The sequence below is a fragment of the Rhinolophus sinicus genome, chromosome 2 (assembly GCF_057876585.1).
Source record: "Rhinolophus sinicus isolate RSI-liver-muscle chromosome 2, RSI-T2T, whole genome shotgun sequence".
NCBI classification, from domain to species: Eukaryota; Metazoa; Chordata; class Mammalia; order Chiroptera; family Rhinolophidae; genus Rhinolophus; species Rhinolophus sinicus.
In genome coordinates, this window is record NC_142502.1 from 83,279,974 (window position 1) to 83,294,773 (window position 14,800).

The 14,800-nt window shown below is 39.1% G+C and overlaps 1 long non-coding RNA gene across 21 annotated transcripts in view; it reads left to right on the top strand.

Annotated features, from left to right (window-relative positions):
* Positions 1 to 879: 879 nt before the first annotated feature.
* Positions 880 to 14,800, top strand: part of LOC148758807 (uncharacterized) — a 210,858-nt gene continuing 196,937 nt past the window's right edge. For 14 of the 21 annotated variants that reach the window (XR_016020276.1, XR_016020278.1, XR_016020275.1 and 11 more), the window contains exon 1: positions 898 to 1,778. This is a non-coding gene — a long non-coding RNA (uncharacterized LOC148758807). Of the gene's footprint in view, positions 1,779 to 14,800 lie in introns of all 21 variants that reach the window. The other 7 variants (XR_016020295.1, XR_016020293.1, XR_016020294.1 and 4 more) reach the window with 5 other exon arrangements.

The window sequence follows — 14,800 nt, forward strand, 5'->3', positions numbered from 1 at the left end:
ACAGTTCTGTGAATTTTCACGAATAGACACACGTGTAATTAGTGCCAAGATCAACAAAGAACCTTATTAGCACCTTGGAAGCCCCTCTCCCAATCACCATCCTTTCTCTGCCAAGGTCACAAGTATTCTAACTTTTAGCAGATTACTCTTCCTGTTTTTGTGCTTTGTAGAAATGGATTTAGTATGTACTTTTGTGTCTGACTTTTTATGCTCAACTTTGCGTTTCTGCTGTTGCCTCTAGTTGCAGATAATTCTCATTGTTGGGTAGTATTCCATTATCTGGAAACTGTGTGTTTATTAATTTTTTATATTGTTGATGGTCTTTTGGGTTATTTCCACTTCGGGGCAATTAAAACAAATGCAGCTGTGAACATTCTGATAGCTGTTTGCTGGTGCACCATAAACACACATTTCTTTCGGCTGTATACGTGCACGTGCAACTGGGGGGTCATAGGGAATGTTCCTTAAGTCAACAGTGCCAAACTGTGTTTTAAAAGAGTTGTGCCAGTATACATTCCAGCAGCAGGGTAGAAATATTCATTTACTCCACATCCTTGCCAGCACTTGGTATTTTCCTCTTTTTTTCTATTTTATTTTGAAATACAAAAAATGAAGCTAAATTTAGATTGCCTTTGAGAGGTACTTTTAATTTTTGTTTGGTTCTCTAAATAATTAACTATTCCAGACGTCTACTTTGTCCAGTCACAGCGTGCGGACTTTGTGTTTTAGACTGAGTTCCACATTTTTGCTCACTCCACCACTTGGATCCCATCTGGTCAAGAAAATAAGGTATGTATCCAAGGCAGGGTAAATCCTTGGATTGCTGTGGTAGTCTGAGCACAGTGTAAGCAAAACTTACGTGGACCTTCTTCGGTCAATTTTATTTTTACTATAATCCACGACCTAGGAGCTCCTGCCCACCTCCGGTCTCCCCACTGCACACCGCGGTTCCCCGGAGGCACCGGGAACTCTGAGCGACCGCCCTCTCAGCAACCAGCCAGAACTGGGGTGGAGTGGGGGGTACAGAGTTCCCACGGAGCATGCGCAGACCAAGCCCAGCGCGTGCTCTGCAGCGCTGCGGGTCCACAGATGAGGGGAGCCGAGTCTCCAGGACCCCAACATCCCTAGCGGAGCTGCAGCAGAACCATTTGTTCTGAGCCTTGACTGCCAATAAAGTTCGTCAAAAAATCAGTTATTTTTAAAACAGCGAAAAAGGGCGTGAGCCATGTCATGCAGGGTGTCATGCGGGGTCTCTGCTCCCGCTCCCCACATGAGAACGCAGGACTTGGTGAGGCCATAAAGGAACACCCATGGAGCCATAGAGGAGTCATACCAGTATAGTCTCGCTGGCGACTGGGTTGGAGACACAGGAAGCAGGAGCCACACTATCCACAACAGGACCTCTGTTTCTCTGCCAACCAACCTCACTTGCTAACTGCAACCCTCCATGCTAACTGCAACCCGCCTCTCCTCAATCCGAAATCCATAATTCCCGCTTGCTAGTTTAGCCAGGGCAGTTATATCAGTGGCTAATGGCTAACCAGTAACAGCTGATGGCCAACTAGTCACAGCTGATGACTACTACCTGAGCCAGCACCTTTCCACCTGAAGCTGAGAGACTGGAAATTGCTTTCTGGGACTCTGTCCCCACAAGCCATCTGGGCAGACCACCAGGGTCACAGGATCGCTAGGAGGAGGTGGTGACGGCAGCAGCGGTTGCGCCGGGACCAAGAGGAGCGGGTCGCACCAGGCGTCCGGTCCACGGCCAGCGAGGGACGGTGAGTAGCTGCTCACACTCCCCGGCAGCGGCGCTGCAGTCGCTCGCCCTCTCCAGGGGCTGAGGACTCCTCTGGCTCAGCTGGGGAAGGACCCGCCTCTCCCGGGGTCGGGAGATGTGCCTTACTCCCTGGACTGCGGAGGGGCCGGGATCCCATCCCGCAGCCCTGGCCGCTGAGCGACCACTCCCCCCCCCACTCCACCCCCCGCACCCCCCCTCCAGCCTCTGAGTGCGGTGACCCTAGTTCCAGCTGGAGGAGGTGGGCGGCAGGGCCAGCCCGGCACCCCCTCCCAGCTCCCAGGGTCGGATCTGCCAGGGTGTGGGTGCCTGGAATTGCCCCTTGGGCGGGAAGGAGCGAGGTGGAGCGGAGGCGAGCGCTGCGCCTTCAGCCTGACAGACCTCGGGGCTACTTGCCCAGACCCAGCCCCCAGATAGAGAAGGGGCGACTCAGTCCGGGGAGACACCAGCTGGGGACATTAGGTGCCTAGGTAAGGTGTAATGGGGAAGAGGCTCCCAAGCTCTTACCTTAGGTTTTAGACCCCTTTCCTTCCTGTGCGTTGGGGTGCCTCCCTCCTTCCCCAGGCCCTACCCTTCCCTAATTTCTCGCTGAGAGATAGCTGCAATATGAATGAGCCAGACTGCACTATTTCATTGACACTAGCTGCCATAGAATTACTTTAGGCAACTCCCAGACATAAGAACCTGAGGGTGCCTGAGAGAGAAGTAACTTCACTATCAAGTAGCTGTGGACTCTGAAAAGGGCCTGTGGGGACAGAGCCAGGAGACTAGTTTCCAAGTTCTCGGCCTCACGTGGAAAGGTGCTGGCACCCGTAGAAGATGGTCATCAGCTGTGACTAGTTGGCCCTCAGCTGTAACCAGTTAGCCATTAGCCACTGATATAACTGCCATGGCTAAACTAGCAAGCCTAGCAAGCGCGGATTGTGGATTGCGGATTGCACAGAGGTGGATTGCAGTTAACAAGTGAGGTTGGTTGCTGAGAAGAGGATGGCAGGTTGCAGATCATGTGGCTCCTGCTGCCTGTGTCTCCAACCCAGCCACCAGCAAGACTATAGTGGTATGACTACCCTATCTGTGGCTCCGTGGGTATTCCTTTTTGGCCTCACCATGTCCTGAGTTCTTATGTGGGGAGCGGGACCAGAGACCCCACATGACACCCTGCATGACAGGGCCGTTTACTTCTCTAGGTTTTATATAACTGCTACTGCCTCCTAGGTAATTGCATTGAACCTAGAAAGTGTTTCAGTATTTTTGTAAATATAATCATACCTGTACTTAAGTACAGGCTGTGATGCAAAAACAACCCTGTTGATCAGTGAGTTAACTCATCCTTCTCTTTTCTAATTTATTAGATTGCATTAGTTGGCAAAAATCTTTAAAATTAAATTTTGGGAAAATAATATTTACATAAAGCATTGCTGTCTAGCTCTTTAATTATTGCACTCAGAATTATACTCATTTTCTAAGAACTTAGTTGTTTTGATACAGTGCTTTAAGTCTATGGAGTAGTGGCTGATAATCACAATTACACTGCCTATATTAAAATCTGATTCCACTTTTTTCTTTAAATTTTATTATCTTTAAATTACCATATTGTAAAATTAACTTTTTTAGAGATGTGTAGTTCTTTGAATTTTAGATTCATGTAACCACCACGATAATCAGGATATAGAACAGTTCTGTCAACACCACCACCACCCCCAAAAATATATGCTATCCTTTTATGTCTTTCCCCTAACCAATCAACTACAGATGCTCCTCGACTTAGGGTGGGGTTAGGTCCCAATAAACCCACTGAAAGTTGAAAATATCTTAATTGGAAATGCATTTAATAGGTACCACACTGTAGAGTATCACTTGCTTACCCTCCTGATTTCGTGGCTTGATTGGAAGCTGCTGCCGCCTTCCAGCATCTTGAGAAAGTATCACACCATATAGCAATAGCCTGGGAAAAGGTCAAATTCAAAACTGAAGTACAGTTTCTACTGAATTCCTCTCGCTTTCACACTGTCATAAAGTTGAAAAATCATAAGTCGAACTCATCGTAAAGTAAGTCTGTGACCATCTGTAGTGATCTTTTCTAGAATGTCATATAAATGGAATGATGTAGTATGTAACCTTTGGATGCTAACTTCTTTCAGCATAATGCCTTTGAGATTGCTCCAAGTTGTTGCACGTATCAACAATTGCTTTACTACCATGTTTTCCTGAAAATAAGACCAGGTCTTATATTAATTTTTGCTCCAAAAGATGCATTAGGGCTTATGTTCAGGGGATGTCATCCTGAAAAATCATTCTAGGGCTTATTTTCCGGTTAGGTCTTATTTTCAGGGAAACATGGTACTACTGGTAAGTAGTACTCCACTAGATGGATGTACCACAATTTATACATCCACTCACTGAAGGATATATGGATTATTTCCAGCTTTCGATGATTATGAATAGAACTGTTGCTATAAACATTTGTGTTATAAGTTTTTTGTGAACATAAGTTTTCATTTCTCTAGGGTACTGCTAGGAATGAGATTGCAGGGTCATGTAAGGTATATTTAACTTTAAAAGAAACTGCCACACCGATTGCCAGAGTGGGTGTATCATTTTGCATTTTCATCAGCAATGTGTGAAAGTACCATTCACTCCACATCCTCTCTAGCACTTGGTATTGTCAGTATTTTTAAATTTAGCCATTCTAATCGGTATCTTGTGGTTTTAATGTGTCCTTAACTAATGGCTAAAGATGAGTATCTTTTCATGTGTTTGTTTGGCTTATATAATCTTTGGTGAGTACCTGGCCAAGAGTTATTTATCTTGTAACTGGAAGTTTGTACCTTTTGACCACTTTCCTCCAATTTACCTTCCCCATACACTCTACCTCTGGTAACCACAAGTCTAATACCACACACACACACACACACACACACACACACACAGGAATGTCGTGTGTGTGTATGTGTGTGATATAGCTAAGAGGTTTTTTTTTTAATTTTTTTTCTGATTCCACATATAAGTGAGTTCATATAGTATTTGTCTTTCTCTGATTCTTCTTAACATAATACCTTCAAGGTCCATTCATGTTGTCACAAATGGTAGTAATTCCTTGTTTTTTTATGGCTGAATAATATTCCATTGTATGTGTATGTGATATATATCACAAATTCTTTATCCATTCATTTATCAATGGACACTTAGGTTGTTTCTGTATCTTGGCTATTATAAATAATGCTGTTATGAACATGGAGCTGCAGGTATCTTTTTTTTTTTTTTAAGTTTATTGGGGTGACGATTGTTAGTAAAATTACATAGATTTCAGGTGTACAATTCTGTATTACATCATCTATAAATCCCATTGTGTGTTCACCACCCAGAATCAATTCTCCTTCCATCACCATATATTTGATCCCCCTTACCCTCATCTCCCACCCCTCTATCCCCTTACCCTCTGGTAACCATAAACTATTGTCTGTGTATATGAGTTTTGTTTCTCATTTGGTTGTCTTGTTCTTTTGTTGTTTTTGGTTTATATACCACATATCAGTGAAATCATATGTTTCTCTGCTTTTTCTGTCTGACTTATTTCGCTTATCATCATACTCTCAAGATCTATCCATGTTGTCACAAATGTTCCTATATCATCTTTTTTTACCGCCGAATAGTATTCCATTGTGTATATATACCACAACTTCTTTATCCATTCAACTATCGAAGGATATTTTGGTTGTTTCCATCTCTTGGCCACCATTGTATGTTTTTGGCTTCTTTGTCAAAAATTATCTGTCCATATTTATATGGTTTTATTTCTGGGTTCTCAATTCTATTCCATTGGTCTATGTGTCTGTTTTTCTGCCAATACCATACTGTTTTCATTATTGTTGCCCTGTAGTACAAGCTAAAGTCAAGGAGTGTGATACCTCCAGTACTGTTCTTTTTTCTTAAGATTGCCTTGGCTATTCGGGGTCTTTTGTGGTTCCAAACAAATCTGATGATTTGTTGTTCTATTTCTTTAAAAACTGCCATTGGGATTTTGATGGGAATTGCATTAAATCTGTATATTGCTTTGGGTAATATGGCCATTTTAACTATGTTGATTCTTCCAATCCATGAGCACGGAATATCTTTCCATTTCTTTGTGTCTTCTTCAATTTCTTTTAAAAAGGTCTTATAGTTTTCAGCATATAGGTCTTTGACATCCTTGGTTAAGTTTATTCCTAGGTATTTTATTCTTTTTGCTGCAATTGCAAAAGGAATTGTTTTTTGTATTTCTTTTTCTGAGGTTTCATTGCTAGCATATAGGAATGCAATGGACTTTGTCCGTTGATTTTGTAGCCGGCAACTTTACTGTATTCGTTGATTGTTTCTAATAGCTTTTTGGTGGAGTCTTTAGGGTTTTCTATATATATCATCATGTCATCTGCAAAGAGTGACAATTTAACTTCATCATTCCCAATTTGCATGCCTTTTATTTCTTGCTCTTGCCTGATTGCTCTGGCAAGGACTTCCAACACTATGTTGAAAAGCATTAGTGATAGGGGACAGCCCTGTCGTGTTCCTGAATGTAGAGCAAAGGGCTTCAGCTTTTCACCATTGATTATGAGATTAGCTGAGGGTTTTTCATATTTGGCCTTTATTATGTTAAGGTATTTTCCTTCTACACCTATTTTATTAAGTGTTTTAATGATAAATGGATGTTGTATCTTGTCATATGCTTTTTCTGCATCAATTGATATAATCATATGATTTTTGTCCTTTATTTTGTTTATGTGATGTATCACATTGATGGATTTGTGGAGGTTGAACCATCCTTGTACCCCTGGGATGAACACGACTTGGTCGTGATGAATAATCTTTTCAATGCATTGTTTTATTCGATTTGCTAGAATTTTGTTCAGGATTTTTGCATCTGTATTCATCAGAGATATTGGTCTGTAGTTTTCTTTTTTTGTGTTGTCCTTACCAGGTTTTGGTATCAGGGTAAGATTGGCTCATAAAATGAGTTAGGTAGTACTGTCTTTTCAATTTTTTGGAAGAGTTTGAGCAGGATTGGTATTAGATCCTCTTTGAAGGTTTGGTAGAATTCACTAGTGAAACCATCTGGTCCCGGACTTTTGCTTTTGGGAAGGTTTGGATGACTGATTCAATTTGCAGGTATCTTTTTCATTTAGTGTTTTTATTTCTTTTGGATATATTCCCCATAGTAGAATCACTGGATCATAAAGTAGTTCTAATTTTAATTTTTTGAGGATCCTACATACTGTTTTCCATAAGCGTCCCAATTTTTTCGCATCGATGCTAGCATTTGTTATCTCTTGTCTTTTTGATGATGGCCATTCTGATAGGCATGTGATGTCTCATTGTGGCTTAAATTTGCATTTCTCTAATAACTTAGAGAAAGGCTAAATCTACTCATAAGGTAATAAATGTTGAGCATCATATCTATCTTCTTTGGGAAAATGTCTATTCAGGTTCTTTGCCCATTTATTAATTGGATCATTTATTTTTATTCTATTGAGTTATGAGTTCTTTATATATTTTGGATATTAAGCCCTTATCAGATATATGATTTGTATATATTTTTCCCTGGAAGCTGTTGTTCGTTAAGGTAAGAAACGGTCTTGAAACCATATATTGCAGTAAATTAAGTAGTGTTAGTACATGTCTTTCCACAAAATTTCAAGTGATTACATTTTCATAAGGGTCAAAAATCAAAATTTTAACTAAAATTCAAAATTATAAAGCAGGAGTTGAAGGTAGTATATAGAAAAAAACTAATATTGAAAACTAATAAGTAATCAATATTATGCCATATTCAGTTCATAAAAATAGAATATGAAATAATAAGTTTCAATATTGAGCAATATATTACCTTATGAGTAGATTTAACCTTTTCCAGTCATAAAGATACAAAAATGGTGGATTATGTTATATTGATTTTGTTTGTTTTAATTGCAAAGATTCTTGAAAGGAAAATATTAAGTATCAGATACAAATGTCTATTAAAGGGAATGTAGAATAGAAAGTAGGAATAAATGCTTCTTAAGTTCTCATTGGTTGTGTCAAAGTTAGAAAATCAACAAAATAAGTCCAGTTATTTAACAAGAGGGCTAATTTAAACCCATGACATGATGTTAACCTTGATGCATTTAATTCTTCACAGTGAGTCCATGTCACTTGACATAAGTTTTTGTTGACTCTGGAATTTTTCAGCTGTTACACAATTATTATATACGATATTTTGACATATTTTGTCATAATATGACATAACATAATGTAAGCTTTAAATAATACACTTAGCAAGTTGAAATGATTTGTCGTATACATAGAAGTATACCATTTACTGTCAGTGAGAAATTCACATGTTGTACTCTCTCTTGTAATGAAGGTGGTTATTGGATACCAAGAATGTCAAAGTATGAGAGACAAGGAGTTGCGACAAATGATTTATAATCTCATCGGCATTGCCTTGCTTGATGTTTATGAGGTCATATTCAATCAATTCCAGAAGCTACAAAGGGAAGCTCTGTATATATATGTTTCTAGGGACACTCTGGCAGCAATATGGGTATGTTACTAATATGACTTTTCTTAAAAATGTGACAGTACCAATTATTTGTCTGAAAAATGTAATAAATAGTTATATTTTCCATTATGCATGGAAGATTGGTTATAGATTCTGTCAGAATTCTCAAAAGTTTATTTTGAAGAGACATGGAAAGAAAATAGTGCTATTATGCCAGATTTGATTTTTTTTTTTTTTTTTTATGTCTTCACTATACATGCCCATTCCTTATCATGAGTGCTAGTGAACTATTTGTGACGATTTTTAAGCTATAGTTACCGGTAAGTTGATGACTTACACAAAAAGGAATGTCATTAAGAAGTCATGGAAATTTAAGAGAAAGGTTTACTCATTCTTTTTTTAAATTAAATATTTTATCTTGACATAATTGTAAATTCGCATACAGTTCTGAAAAATACCGAGAGAACCCATGTCCTTTGTATCCTGTTCCCTTCAATGTTAACATCTTGCAAAACTGTAGTACAGTGTCAACAACCAGGACTGACATTGATGCAGTCAAGATACACAGCATTTCCTTCACCACAAGGACCCCTCATGTTGCCCTTTTGTAGCCTCACCTTTTCCTCGTGCCCCTACCTTCTCTTTAACCTCTTTGAACAACCACTAATCTGCTCTCCATTTCTATAATTTTGCCATTTTGAGAAAGGAATCAGACAGTATGAGTATGTAACCTTTTGGGAATGGGTCTGATCACTCATAATTTTCTGGAGATTCATCCAGGCTATTGTGTGTATCAATTGTTAGTTCATTTTATTGCCGAGTAGTACTCTATGGTATGGATGTATCACAGTTACTTTAACTGTTCATCTGTTGAAAGACACCTGGATTATTTCCAGTTTGGGATTCTTGTGAATTAAGCTGTTATAAACCTTCGTGTACATCCAGGGTTTTGTGTAAACATAAGCTTTCATTTCTCTTGGTAAGTGCCCAGGAGTGGGTCATATGGTAGTTGCATGTTTATTTTTCAAAGAAACTGCCAAATTGTTTTCAGAGTGGCTATACCATTTTATATTCTCACTACCAATGTCTAAGTGATCCAGTTTCTCTCTGTATCCCTACCAGCATTTGGTGTTGTCATTGTATTTTAACCATTCTATGTAGTCTATTTCATTGTGATTTTAGTTTGTGTTTCCCTAGCAGAGAAAACTGTTGAGCATCTTTTCATGTGTTTATTTGCCAGTTGTCTATCTTCTTCCACGAAATTTCTCTTCATGTCTTTGCCCATTAAATGGGCCATCTTTTGAGCATTTAATTATTTGGTTTTTTTATGGTTGAGTTTTGAGATTTCTTTTTATGTATTCCAGATACTAGCTCATTGTTAGTTATGTGGTTTGCAAATATTTCCTCCCACTCTGTGCCTTATCTTTTCATCCTCTTAACAGTCTTTTGCACAGCAAAATGTTTTAATTTTAGTGAAGCCCAGTTTCTCAGTTTTTCATTTTCTGCATCATACTTTTCATTTCAAGTCTAAGAACTCTTTGACCTAGCCTTAGAGCCTGAATATTTTCTCCAGTTTTTTTTCTAAGTTTTATAGTTTTATAGTTTGACATTTAGGGCCATGATCCATTTTAACTTAATTTTTGAATAAGGTGTGATGTTTAGGGTGAAGTTTGTTTTTCTTGTTATTTTGTCCCAGTTGCTCCAGCGCCATTTGCCTACTGAATTTGCCTACAATTGCCTATGCATGCTTGTTAAAAGTAATTTGGGCAAATTTGTGTTGGTCTAGTTCTACATTCTCTATTCTGTTCTATTGATATGTGTGTCTAGAGTTCTGCCAATACAATACAGACTTTTTAAAAATCATTGTTTTATTTTTTAATTGCAGTTGACATGCAATATTATATTCATTTCAGGTGTACAACAGAGTAATTAGACATTTATGTATCTTATAAAGTGATCAGCTGATAAATCGAGTACCCATTGACACCATACATAATGTTATTGACTATATTCCTTATGCTATACTTTACATCATCCCCATGACTATTTTGTATCTACTAACTTATACTTCTTAATCCCTTCCCCATTTTAACCAACCTCCAAACCTCTGTCCCAGCTGGCAACCATCAAAATGTCCTTGTATGAGTGAGTTTGTTTCTGTTTGTTTGTTTTGTTCTTTAGATTCCACATGTAAAATGAAATTGTATGACATTAGTCTTTCTCTGTCTGACTTGCTCCAGTCAGCACAGTAACCTCTAGGTCCATTCATGTTGCTGCAGATGGCAAGATTTCATTCTTTTTATGGCTGAGTAATATTCTATTGTATATATGTTTCACCGCTTCTTTATCCATTCCTCTATTGATGGAAACCAAGGTTGACTCCATATGTACGCTACTATAAACAATGCTGCAATGAGTATATGCACATGTCCCTTCAAAGTAACATTTTGGGTTATTTGGATAAATACCAAGAAGTGAAATTACTAGATCCTTCTCTGTCTCTTGCTATAGCTTTTGTTTTAAAGTCTATTTTCTCTGATATTAGTGTTGCTACACTAGCTTTTTTCTTCATAAAATATCTTTTTCCATCCTTTCACTTTCAGTCTCTGTGTGTCTCTTGGTCTGAAGTGAGTCTCTGATAGGTAGCGTATGTAAGGGTCTTGTTTTCTTATTCATTCAGCCACCCTATCTTTTGATTGGAGCATTTAATCTATTTACATTTAAAGTAATTGTTGATAGATACGTGGTTATAGCCATTTTATTATTTATATTTTTTATCTTTTTTTTCATCTTAAATAATTTGCCTTAACATGCTTTGTAATACTGGTTTGGTGGTAATGGACTCTTTTAGCTTTTTCTTATCTGGGAAGCTCTTTATCTACCCTTTGATTCTAAATGATAACTTTGCTGGGTAGAATAATCAGGGTTATACATCTTTGCTTTTCATCTCTTTGAATATTTCTTGCCAAACCCTTCTAGCCTGCAAAGTTTCTGTTGAGAAATCATCTGACAGTCTTATGGGAGCTCCCCTGTAGGTAACTAATTGCTTTTCTCTTGCTGCTTTAAAGATTCTTTGTCTTTAATCTTTGGCATTTTAATTATGATGTGTCTTGGTGTGGGCTTCTTTGGATTCATCTTTTTGGGACTCTCTGTGTTTCCGGGGCTTTTATGACTATTTCCTTCACGAGGTTATAGAAGTTTTCCATCATTATTTCTTCAAATAGGCTTTCAATTCCTTGCTCTCTCTCTCTCTCTTTTGGTACACCCTGTGATGGTACATTTGATATTGGCCCATAGGCCCCTTAAACTCTCCTTATTTTTTGATTCTTGTTTTCTTTTTGCTGTGCTGATTAGGTGTTTTCAGCTACCTTATCTACTAAATTGTTGACTCCATCCTCTACTCATCAAATCTACTTTAATTCCCTCTAATGTATTTTTCCTTTCAGTTATTGTATTGTTTATTTCTGAATGGTTGATTTTATGTTTTCTCTCTCCACTTTTATGTTTCCTGTCTCTTTGTTATGGTTCTCACTCAAATCTTTGAGCATTCTTATAACTAATGTTTTGAACCCTGTGTCTGGTAGATTGCTTGTCTCAATTTTGTTTAGTTCTTTTTCTGGAGTTTTGTTTTGTTCTTGTAATTTGGAAACATTTTTTGTCTCCCCATTTGGCTGCCTTTTTGTGTTTGTTTCTATGTATTAAGTAGGACTGCTATGACTCTCGTGCTTAGCAATGTGGTCTCATGTAGTAAGTGCCCTGTGGTGCCCAGTGGCTCAGTCTCCTTGGTTACCTGAACTGAGTGCTCCAGGTAGGTCCCTTTTGTGGGTTATGTGTGACCTTCTGTTGTAGGGGATCCTTGATTGCTGCTTGTCAGTGGGAGGTATTGACCCTCAGGCTGATTGGTTTTGAAGACTTCCCCTGACAATAGTGGAGGAGCTGTTGTGCAGGGGTTGACCCTACGGAGCAGGATTCACTTTTTTGGGGATTTTGTGCCTGCCCAGTCTGCTCTTGGGTATGTCATCTGAGGAGGCAGCTCGGTGATGTTCTATTTGGGTCTGATGTCTAAAGGTAGCCACCGGGCACTCAAATCCTGAGGCCTCCTGGGAGGGGCCCCACCACAGGGCAAATTCAGCTGCAGCCTGTGTCCTGACCAGGGACACCTGGCATGAGCCACAGAGCAATCTGAAGATGGCAGCCACTCCCACTGGGCTTAGAGGTCCTGGGAGAGGCAAAGCTTTGAACTGAGGCCAGCTGCCACTAGCGCCAGGCTTGGGGCTGCTCAGCACAAGGTATGGGGCACACCGAGGCCAGATCTTGCTTGCTTGCTTGGTTTTTTTTTTTAACTATTGAGAGATTTTAGGAAAGTCTGCAGTGTAAGTCAAGACAGGTCATTTGTATGAAGAAAGCTGTGGAAAAGACTTGGGTGAGTCTGCAAGTTGTGTGGGGCGGGGTCTCAGGAAATCACCAGGGTAGGGTGAATGGTTTTAGCCAGTTTGATGGAGACTCAGATATGGCGGCTGCCTGAGTCTGCACACCGGAGGAAAATGACTTAACAAAGGAACAATCACTTTTGCCAGCACTAGTCTCTGGGAGAAAGCAGCCGCTCCAGCCCTTGACCTGAAGCCAAAAAATTTTTTTCCTGTGTGTCCCTGGCATCTTTTGAGTTGCTGCCCCAGCACTGGAGCTCAGAGCGAGTGAGTCTGTCAGCAAATAAGTCCATGTTTGGGCCCTTTAAGTGGAGCACCTAGAACTCCAGCCATCCTCTTTCACTCAGCCATAATTTCTGCTGGTTTACACAGCTAGAAACATAGGGTCTTCTATTTCTGGCACTAGAACCCTGGGCTGGGGAGCCTCGCTCTTCCAGAGGTCTTCTGTAGCCAAGATATCCCTCCTAATTTGTAAATGCCACATGTGGGTTTGGGACCAGCCTGTTCCGCTTCTCCACCCCTCCTACCCATCTCTCGGTGGCTTCTTCTCTTTGTCCTCACATTGTAGGAATTTTATTCAGCTAGACTTCAGGCAATTCTCAGTGATGGTTTTTCTGTAGTTTAGTTGTAATTTTGATGTGGTCGTGAGAGGAAGCAAGCAGAATGTTTACCTACTCTGTCATCTTGACCAGAAATTCCCCAGTTGAATCATTCTTTTTTGTCAATATATTACATTTCATTACATTAGTTGAAATAATGAGTACACTATAATATCCAAGATTTATTCAGAATACATTTCTCCATATACTTCTAAAGTACATAATTTACAAAAGTACTGGAATCCATAAATCTTAAAGAAAAAAAAGGAGGAGGGGTATAACCAGGAAGGCTAATCACTTAATAAAAGCCTATTAGGCACTATTATCACTACTGGAATTACTATATTATTAAATGTGTCCCATAGCAAGATTGGAGCCATGCTCATGAGCACAATATTTGAAGAAGGCAAAGACTTGCCTCTTATAATTGCTCTCATATTCTCGACAGAAAAACTCTTTCTACCCAAGATGTTTTTCCAGCACTCTATGTAAAAACACAGAAGGATTAACAGAACTACAACATTGTATTGCTGGCTCCACTCTGCCTCTAGCAATCCCATGAGTGTGCCTTAACCTCTTTAAGTAACAGCAACTATTGAAAGTCCCTGCTATTGAATTCTTAGCAGAAAATATACCTATACACCTAGGGGAGAGCAAAAGGAAGAATACAAAATAAAACACTAACTCTGTGACCTGGGAAGAAACCTTCTAAATCTATCTTCTTCCAAAGACCTAAGAAGCAAGAGAAACTCTCCAAAATAAAACTGACCTCTAAAATAAGAAATACTTCACAATTAACTTTCAAAATATCATAACTGTAATGTGAGCTTTTCACCATAGCCCACAATATTCCTCTATTTTTAGGTAAATTAAAGATTTAGAGAACTTTCTTCAAACATAGTCATCTGCCCTGGGTAAAAATAAGTGACTATTACAAAGAGGTAAACATAAAGGAGTCCTTATTTCTATTATTAGTGGGATAATACACCAGCCAGCAGGTTTCAGACAAACCATTGCTATTTGTTCTCACCTCACTAGCAGTGAAACTTAAATATTGAAGTGTGAAGACACATGACAGGGATCCCAATGTTGATACTGAGTGTAAAACAAGGGGCAAAGAAGAGAGGATACAGACACATTAAAACACTAAGTGGAGAATGAAAGCACAAATGAAATTTTACAAGCATCGGAAAGATGGGGGAAATAAACTGTAACAACTCTATACATAAGAGAAAGAAAAAGGTGATGAGACAAAAATCACAGGTGTAATTCAAACTGAACCTAAGAATGATAATTCATTTCTTAGTTTTTGTTTTGACAAAAGCAGAGCCCAAAGCAAGGATTTAGATGCAGATGGTTTATTTAAAAGGATTTAGGTGCAGCTCCTTTATCTAAGACCAAAATTTAAGGAGTAGGCTGAGTGAAAGATAAAAAGCATAAAGCCAATAAACAGTATGTTACTGAA